The 9,481-nt window shown below is 51.3% G+C and overlaps 1 non-coding gene and 1 pseudogene across 1 annotated transcript; both read left to right on the top strand.

Moving 5' to 3' along the window:
- The first annotated feature begins 7,045 nt into the window (after positions 1-7,045).
- LOC126163203 (5S ribosomal RNA) lies at positions 7,046-7,164 on the top strand. Its single transcript, XR_007535175.1, has one exon. It is a non-coding gene; the product is annotated as a 5S ribosomal RNA (ribosomal RNA).
- A 791-nt stretch (positions 7,165-7,955) lies between these two features.
- On the top strand, positions 7,956-8,064 carry LOC126163374 (5S ribosomal RNA; annotated as a pseudogene).
- The last annotated feature ends 1,417 nt before the right edge of the window (positions 8,065-9,481 follow it).

The raw sequence follows: 9,481 nt of genomic DNA, 5'->3' as shown, positions 1-9,481 counted from the left end.
AGCAGTACTTCCGTGTGCGACTTGGCCGGTGGCGCCTCGTGTGTCGTCCGTCTTCTGCCTAGCGGCTGTATTTCATCAAGTCCGTAAGTCATGGAAAGTTTCTATGATGATAGTGAAGAACGCCAAAATAACGTGCAATGCGAATTCGATAGTTCCGTTGGAAAACCGTCTGCTTTCGAAATTCATCATTGGATACTCGAGGAATTGTGTTTATCGGCCGATGACGTTCTCGGTGTTCAGTTTGACACTTTTCTCAATTCCGTATTTTTGAAGTTAAAGACTCCCGAATTGTGTGATACTGTTGTCAATGTTAATGATGGTGTCCGTAAATTTAGACATTTAGACGGTCGCATTATTAACGTGACTATTTCTCATGGCGGGTTTGGCCTTCGAAATGTTCGTGTGTTTAACTTGCCTTTCGAAATCCGGAATGACACAATATCTCGTCATTTGCGGCCGTACGGGACTGTGCTATCTGTCATTAAAGAGAAGTGGTCCTCCGCCTATATTTTCCAGGTTGAAAATGGCGTGAGGAGTGTAAAGATGGTCGTACGACAACATATTCCGTCCTTCTTGTTAGTCAACGGTCATCGTGCTTTTATAACCTATAGTGGTCAACCTCAGACGTGTTCCTTTTGCGGTGCTGTTGGTCATTACCGACAAAACTGCCCTAAACGCAGGCCGCCTGTTCAGTTGCCACGTGAGGATGTTTTAGGTGGGCCTAGTTTTGCGTCTGTTGCTGCACCAAGTTTAGGTTCCACCCCCCCCCCCCCCCCCGCACGCGTGCATGTCGCGGCCGCCCCCCCTGTACCGGCCGCCGCTGACGCCATGGATACGTCTGTTCCTAATAGTGACTCTGTTTCTGTAGCTCCTGTTGAGCCCTCTTTGGTCGCGGATGCGACAACTGTACCTGTAACTAAAACACCGGTAGTGGACGAATTTTCACCGGAATCCGTGCCGCTGTCGGCCGAATTTGTTCCGCATACTGTCCCGGTTACGGAACCCGATAAATCGGCGGTTGTTCCAACTACCGTCCCCGACAGTGTTTCTGCTGCCAGTGCTGTTGTCGTAGGAAGTGACGATTTTACTGCCCCTAAACCGCGTCGGGACCGGAATGTTGCTCGTGCTTCTGGCGCCCCACGTTTACGTAGTGCCAGTAGTTCCGCTTCGTTTAATACGCGTGGTCTTTCGGAAAAAAATCGGAGTCCGTCTCCGGTGGCGCGTTCTCCTGCCCCCCCTCAGGGTCGGTCGGTCGGTCAGGCGACCTCTCGACAACCGGCCACGCGCGCCGGCGTAGACCTCGGCCACCGCCCGTCTCAGGGAGGGGGCGGCAGGCGCCAGGCGAAAAAGCAGACATCTTCCCGCACCCAGCCGGAGGGTGCTGTCGTTACTGCCACGCAACAACGTGATATCACGGTGCAACATCTAAAAACATTCCTGAGCCAACCGACTTCTGCTGCCGATTCCGACATGGCGGTGGATCCGCCTGTGTCTGTGACACCCCCCCCCCCCCCTCTTACCTACTAAAAGAAAGGCCGAAGATTCGCACCATCGTCGTGCTCCCCCTTCCACCCACGATTTGGTGCCGGCCTTCTCTTCGGATGTCGCAATGCCCGCCGTGGAGCATTCCGTCACAGGGGGTACCGTCACAGTTTCCGGGACCCCACCGCCCCCGCCCCCCCCCCCCTCCTGGTCAATCACGGGATTGGTCAGAGGACGTTGAGGCCGGTGATTCCCATTAGTGTGACTCTTTGTATGTCCTTCCCCCTCCTAGCACGTTGGTATGTTTTATTGTGTTTTAAGCGTTTTCTTGTTTTTTATGTTCTTGTTTTTTCCCTGTGTTTTACGTGTATATGTTTCACGACTGTAGCCAGTGGAACATTTTAACGGTTAATCTTAATAAGCTGCGAAATCCGCAGAAAGCTATGCTTCTTAAAGATTTCTTGTATGATAATCAATGTCACGTCGCCTTTTTACAAGAGGTGACTTGTGAAGCGCTTTTATATTTGAACGATTTTACTGATTTTATTGTAATTGACAATGTTGCGCCTGATTCTGATACCGGCACTGCAATTTTAGTACGTTCTGGCTTACCTGTCTCTAACGTTGATATTTTACCGACCGGTCGTGCTGTTGCCTGTACCATTTTTGGAATTGTGTTTGTGAATGTGTACGCTCCGTCGGGACATGTTAAACCGGCCAGGGCTGAATTTTATGGTAGGGATTTGTGTCAGCTTTTATCCAGGAACGTCGATACTTTAATCGTCGGGGGTGATTTTAATTGTGTTTTAGACGACAGAGATCAGGAGCCGCGTCCGAACAAATGTCATGAACTGGGTGCTTTGGTCGCTAGCTTTCATTTGCTTGACACGTGGCGTGTTTTACACCCCGATTTCACCTACTTCACATATTTTTACGGTGCGGGGCGTAGCCGTCTCGATCGCATTTATGTGTCTAGGCAGTTGTCTGCCCGTATTTGTACTGCTGACGTGACTCCTGTCATATTTTCCGACCACTCCAGCTATTCCTGTCGTCTTTTATTACCTCGTTTGTGTGTTCCTCGTCGTACTAATTTGTGGAAGTTTAATTGTAGTTTACTTAATGACGACCATTTTGTGACTAGTTTTACCCGTATGTGGCAAAGGTTGGTGCGGACTCGCGGCGGTCATAGTAGCACCATTGAGTGGTGGGTTGCGATCGCTAAGCCGGCGATTCGCAACTTTTTAATCGATTATAGCCGTGAGGCGGCACGCTGGCGTCGGGCGACGGCTCGCTTCCGCCAGGATTGTTTACGCGATTTGGCGTTGCGAGTGACGTCACAGCCCGATTTGTTGCCCACTCTGAAGCGATTTCAAGCTCAGCTTTTAAATGACATGCGTGCCGCTAGTGATGGGGTGACCGTCCGCAGTCAGCCTGCAGGTTTTGTTGCTGGGGAACCTCTGTCCATTTATCATTTAAACCGGGAACGCAAACGCCGCGAACGTTTGCGCGTTACTGTTTGGCAGCTGCGGAACGGCGGTCGGACTTCTGTACAGTCGGAAATTGAAAACGATATCTTTGAACATTTTGCTTCGCTTTTCCGTGCTGTTGACGTTGATTCCGACACGTTGCGAGATTTCTTGCGGGTTGTTCCACATGTTTTAACTCGCCCGGACAGGCATCTTTTAAATGACGCCTATATGTCTGATGAAGTTTTCGACGCCGTTCGGCGGAGTCCCAAAGGGAAGTCCCCGGGTCCCGATGGAATTCCTGCGGAATTTTATTCGAAATTTTTTCCTCTTTTAAGTGAGATTTTAGTGGATTTAGCGAACGATATTCGCAATGGTCTGAATGTACCAACTGCTTTTGTGGAGGGGGTTGTGACGCTTGTTCCCAAATCCCGTGCTGTACCTCATATCGATGCTGTCCGTCCGATTACTTTATTAAATGCTGATTACAAGATCGTTACGCGCTGCGTCGCTCAGCGACTTAAAAACATCTTGCCGACCGTACTTAGTGATCAGCAAACATGTGCGGTACGAGATCGGAACATCTTTGACGCTATCCTTGCTTACAGAGACTGTATTGGATATGTGAAAAGTGCTCGGCTCCGGACAGCGGCAATTTTATTAGTTGATTTTAAAAATGCCTTTGACCGCATTAGTCATTTTTATTTGCGTCGGGTTATGGTACGCATGGGGTTTGGTTATACATTTACCCGATTCGTGACGCATTTGTTGCAACCTGCTACTTCCCGTATATGTGTCAATGGTCGACTCACTCCTGCTTTTCGTGTGGGTCGCTCCGTGCGGCAGGGGTGTCCGCTTTCCATGGCGCTTTTTGCCATTGCGCTGGATCCCCTCCTCCGTTATATCAGTCAGGAATGTCGCGGCATTCAGATGGGGGCTACCAGATTGGTTTGTCGCGCATACGCTGATGACCTTGGCGTATTTATTGAACATATAGACGACGTTGACAGGTTGCATTTTGTTCTGCACAACTTTGGAAAAGCTACGGGGGCGGTTATCAATCCCCGGAAAACTGTGCTTTTGCCGCTCACCGCCCGCGCACGTACCCTGCATAGGGACTGGTTTTGTGTCCAGCAGCAGCCTACCGTTCTTGGGATACTTCTATCTTCGAACCCACAGCAGATGGCAGCCTTGAATTGGCGGCCAACGCTGTATCGGATTCGTGCTGTTGCCAGGATCTATGCGGTCCGGAATGTGGCCCTTCGGGAAAAGGTGCATTTGATAAATGTCAATATCTTGGCGAGAGCATGGTACCTTGCGCAGGTTCTCCCGGTACCCAAGCAGTTGGGGCGCGCCATCCAACAGGCGGTCTACTGGTTTTTATGGAGGGGGGAGATTTTTAAGGTATCGCATGCTGTCTGCACCTTGGGCCTGTCCGATGGCGGTTTGGGACTAGTTGATTTTTTCGCCAAATGTGCGGCCCTTTTTTGGAAGCGAACTACTGCTGTTATTCAGAAAGCTCCTTGCGGTCCCACTGCGTTTGTTTTTAATCGTTACCGTCCTCTTTCTGAAGTGGCCCCTGTTTCTGTGTCGCACATCCCGTTTTACCTTTCCCACGTGCGCCGCTACTTTCTTGTAAATAGTTACCTGGCGCTTTGTGACATCTCCGCCCACACGGTTAGCGCTGTCTGTACGGCTTTACGCGGACCTCCCATTCGCTGCAAGTGGGAGTATCGATTGCCACGCTGCAACTGGGTGGCAGTGTGGAAAAACCTCGCCAATGATGTTCTCCCGGCTTCCGTCCACGCTGTGTGGTACAAGGTGGTGCATCGCACCATCCCCACCAACTCCGAGCTTCATTCTATAAATCTTATCCAGTCTGGAATGTGTGACGTGTGTACTGCCGACGATACTCTGGAACACCGCTTTGCGTGTGACCGCTTCCGCCGTGTTTGGGAAGTCGCCAGGGACATGATTCGTTTGATTCAGAGGGTGGACACTCGAACTGTTACTGTGGATGCTGTCTTAATTCCGCAGTGTGACGTCTACCCCACCACGAAGCGCAATGCCACGGTGTGGATCTTTGGCCACACAGTTTTTGCTCTCTTCTCCCTCAAGTTGTCTACCGATCTGGACTTTCTCACCTATTTATGGACCCAACATCTCCAGATTCAGGCATCGCCACACTATCGGCGAAATTTTGCTAATTTTTTGCAGGTCGCACTAGCGCATGCTTTTGCACGGCTTTCCGTACCTGCGTAGCATGGACGTGTTTTTTCTCTTATCTCTTCTCTTGCCTTTGAGCGACACGATATGAATATGCATTACTGCGACTTTTTCAAATTTTCTGGAACGACACTTGACGTCCCTTGATTACCGAACGAAATCAGAAGTCTTTTCGGTTTTTTCTGGCCGTTCTTGCCATACTTTCTGTTTTGCCATGTGCGTCAGTTCTCTTAATTTCATTATTAGTTTTTTTTTTCCCCAGTTTGTCGCGTGACGGGAATTTTACTGCTGTTTCAGTTCTCAGTCTTGGTGGTGACTGCTTTGCGTTTTTCTATGTTTTTTCATTTTTTCATTTCACTTATTGTTGAGCACTCTCAAGTCCCGTCACGTGTCTGTGCTCGCCACTCTTTGAACTTTTGTCGGTGTGGAATTTCACGCCGGTGTCCCGCATTATGGTTTGTTTTACGGTCGATATGAGTGATGGCGGGTGTGGGGGCGGCACTGTGGCCAGGCCTCAGGTTCATTGACCCCTGCCCTCCTTGCCGCCGACTGCCTACCGCGCTCATTGCCCGACCGCTTGCTTTTAGTAACGGGTCTGTTGCTTTTACTTTGCTTTCAATACTTTGTTAGGGGGACCTCCCGGGCCTTATTTACTTTTCACGCGGGTTTGCGACTTGTTCTTTTGTTGCGAAGTCCTTCTTCCTCGTTTTCGTTTCCCCCCACATTTGGTCGGTAGATTTTTTACCGCCGATCTATGGAAGAACTCTTCCGTTTGGTTTTTTACTTACTTTTCCTTATTTTCAACGTTGTTACGTCTTGCCCTCCCCTTCGATGGACGTGCCGTACCTCCGTCATCAGACGAGGACCCTTTCCCGTTCCATCTGGTGCATACCATCTGCGCCCAGCTATAAGGAGCACATATTACGCCCCCTCTTCGTTCATCATCCTGCACTACCAACAGCATCGTTTTATAGCTGAGAAGCTCGCCGGCGAAGGCGTATTGTGGAGAGCGAAAAGGCCGGGCTATAAGGGGAGTTGGGAGGCCGGTTTAAAAAAAAAAAAAAAAAAAAAATGGTGCTGTTGGCTCCCTTCCTTTTTTTTGTTTTGTTTTGTTATTATGTCGCCAGCCCAATTTTCAAACTACCTTTCTGTTGTGACAAAGATGCTTCCTTAAGCCTTTTAAACTACTGTAATGGTACGAAAATGCAGTAATTAACTCAGTTTGAGGGAGAATGTGCTAACCAAGTTCGCCAGCAAGTCTTTGAAAACGACAAAACAGTACGAATCGGCAGATACGTTCTGACATACGTCAGTGCCTGTTGCTGTGTAGCGGTGTACAATTGCTAATTCGATATGTAATCATAAATTTATTCTTCAGTCGTCTCTTCACGTCTCGACATCTCCTGCAGACGTTTATTGTGCTTGCGCTGTTATATGGGCCACGACCCGAGCGGCAGCGAGCGGCAGTCGAGCAAAACTACGCAGACACCTGGTGTGAGGCGAGGCGAGGCGAGGCGAGGAAGCCCACATCGCTACCAGTGGCGCCCTCCAGCACGACACTGCCACACCCCACACAGGCCCCCTGCTGGACACCAGGGACAAGATGCGTCCTCCGCTAGTATCGAAGGCTGCACGCGCCCAGCGAATGACAGGGGGTGCAACGAGCAGCAGTGCGTCTCACACACGCGGCGGTGCGCCCGCTAATTCGGCCGTCGCTCTGCTGGGACGCCGGGCGCGCCACCCGCGCCGTCCTCGAGGAACTGGCGGTTGCGGAAGGAAGCGCTTTCGTCAAATGCGGCCGAAAACTAACATTTTGTGTGTTGGGAGAAAAGCCGAACGCGAATTGTGCCGTGCTCCTACCTTAGATGAGCGCCAACGGCCATACCATGATGAATACACCGGTTCTCGTCCGATCACCGAAGTTAAGCATCATCGGGCCCGGTTAGTACTTGGATGGGTGACCGCCTGGGAAACCCGGGTGCTGTTGGCTCCCTTCCTTTTTTTTTTTTTTGTTTTGTTATTATGTCGCCAGCCCAATTTTCAAACTACCTTTCTGTTGTGACAAAGATGCTTCCTTAAGCCTTTTAAACTACTGTAATGGTACGAAAATGCAGTAATTAACTCAGTTTGAGGGAGAATGTGCTAACCAAGTTCGCCAGCAAGTCTTTGAAAACGACAAAACAGTACGAATCGGCAGATACGTTCTGACATACGTCAGTGCCTTTTGCTGTGTAGCGGTGTACAATTGCTAATTCGATATGTAATCATAAATTTATTCTTCAGTCGTCTCTTCACGTCTCGACATCTCCTGCAGACGTTTATTGTGCTTGCGCTGTTATATGGGCCACGACCCGAGCGGCAGCGAGCGGCAGTCGAGCAAAACTACGCAGACACCTGGTGTGAGGCGAGGCGAGGCGAGGCGAGGAAGCCCACATCGCTGCCAGTGGCGCCCTCCAGCACGACACTGCCACACCCCACACAGGCCCCCCGCTGGACACCAGGGACAAGATGCGTCCTCCGCTAGTATCGAAGGCTGCACGCGCCCAGCGAATGACAGGGGGTGCAACGAGCAGCAGTGCGTCTCACACACGCGGCGGTGCGCCCGCTAATTCGGCCGTCGCTCTGCTGGGACGCCGGGCGCGCCCCCCGCGCCGTCCTCGAGGAACTGGCGGTTGCGGAAGGAAGCGCTTTCGTCAAATGCGGCCGAAAACTAACATTTTGTGTGTTGGGAGAAAAGCCGAACGCGAATTGTGCCGTGCTCCTACCTTAGATGAGCGACAACGGCCATGCCATGATGAATACACCGGTTCTCGTCCGATCACCGAAGTTAAGCATCATCGGGCCCGGTTAGTACTTGGCTGGCTGCCCGCCTGGCAACACCTCGGTGCCGAGCGAGCAGTACTTCCGTGTGCGACTTGGCCGGCGGCGCCTCGCGTGTCGTCTGCTTCCTCTGCCTCGTGGCTTGTGTTTATACCTGACTGTAAGTAATGGAAATGATATACGATGATAGTGAGGAAAGACAGAATAACGTACAATGCGAGTTTGATCGATCCGTTGATAAACCATCGGCCTTTGAAATTCACCGTTGGATATTAGAGGACTTGATGTTAAGGCATGATGACGTTCTTGGCATACAGTTTGATACGTTCCTTAATTCGGTGTTTTTGAAATCGAGATCTCCTGATATGTGTGATACTGTTGTGTCTGTCAATGACGGTGTGCGTAATTTTCGACATCTTGACGGTAAAATTAGTAATGTGACTGTGTCGCACGCCGGCTTTGGCGTTAGGCAAATTTGCATCTTTAACTTGCCCTTAGAAATACGGAATGATACTATTTCACGTTATTTGCGTCCGTACGGTACCGCTTTGTCAGTGATTAAAGAAAAGTGGTCCTCCGCATATTTGTTTCAAGTCGAAAACGGTGTGCGGAGTGTGAAAATGGTTGTCAGACAACACATTCCGTCCTTTATTCTGGTTAACGGCCACCGTGCGTTTGTGACTTATAGTGGACAGCCTCAAACTTGTTCATTTTGCAGTGGCGTCGGTCATTACCGGCAAGACTGTCCGAAACGTAAACGGCCTGCTCAGCTGCCGATTGAAGACGATTTCAGCGGGGCCAGCTTTGCCTCTGTCGCCGCTACGGTCTTAGGTACAGGCCCCCCCCCCCCTCCCCCCCCCGCACCCGCGCGCCGCGTGGCCGATGCTAACCTAGCTGACGCCGCGGTTGCCATGGATGTGTCCACTCCCGATTGTGCCCTTGTTTCTGAGTCTGATAGTTCTGCACAGGCTGCGGCTACTGTGCAGGCTGCCGAAAATTTATCTTTGCCCAGTACTTCCCTGGAGACTGTGTCCGAACCCGCGCCCACGTTGGCGACTGATTTAGTGTCGGACCCTGTTTCGCAGCCTGTCACGGTGCCGGAATTCTCTGGTACGTTGCCTGCGTCCGTTGACGTGGCTGCCAGTGCTCCTGTTCACACTGCTGTTGTGGAATCGCGGGAAATTTTTGTGGCTCCGAAACCGCGGCGTGATGAACTTCCGTCTCGCAGTTCTAGCAGGCAACGTGCTCGTAGTGTCGGTCGGTCGCCCTCCTCTGACAGGGGGTTTACACGACAGGAACGCAGTCCGTCTCCAGTTGACCGTTCGCCCGCCGCTTCCCGGCAGTCGCGGGTTGGTCGGCAGGACTCACAACAGCGTGTCGCGCGTCTGGACCCACGTGCAGACCGCGAGCGGCGGCCGTCTCCGGCTTCCGGCTGCGGGCGTCAGACACAGCAATCACAACCACAACAGCTTGCCGCTTCTCGCCAT

The sequence above is a fragment of the Schistocerca cancellata genome, chromosome 2 (genome assembly GCF_023864275.1).
Source record: "Schistocerca cancellata isolate TAMUIC-IGC-003103 chromosome 2, iqSchCanc2.1, whole genome shotgun sequence".
NCBI lineage: Eukaryota > Metazoa > Arthropoda > Insecta > Orthoptera > Acrididae > Schistocerca > Schistocerca cancellata.
The sequence above is the reverse complement of the archived record's forward strand: the minus strand, read 5'-3'. Positions and strand labels throughout refer to the sequence as shown.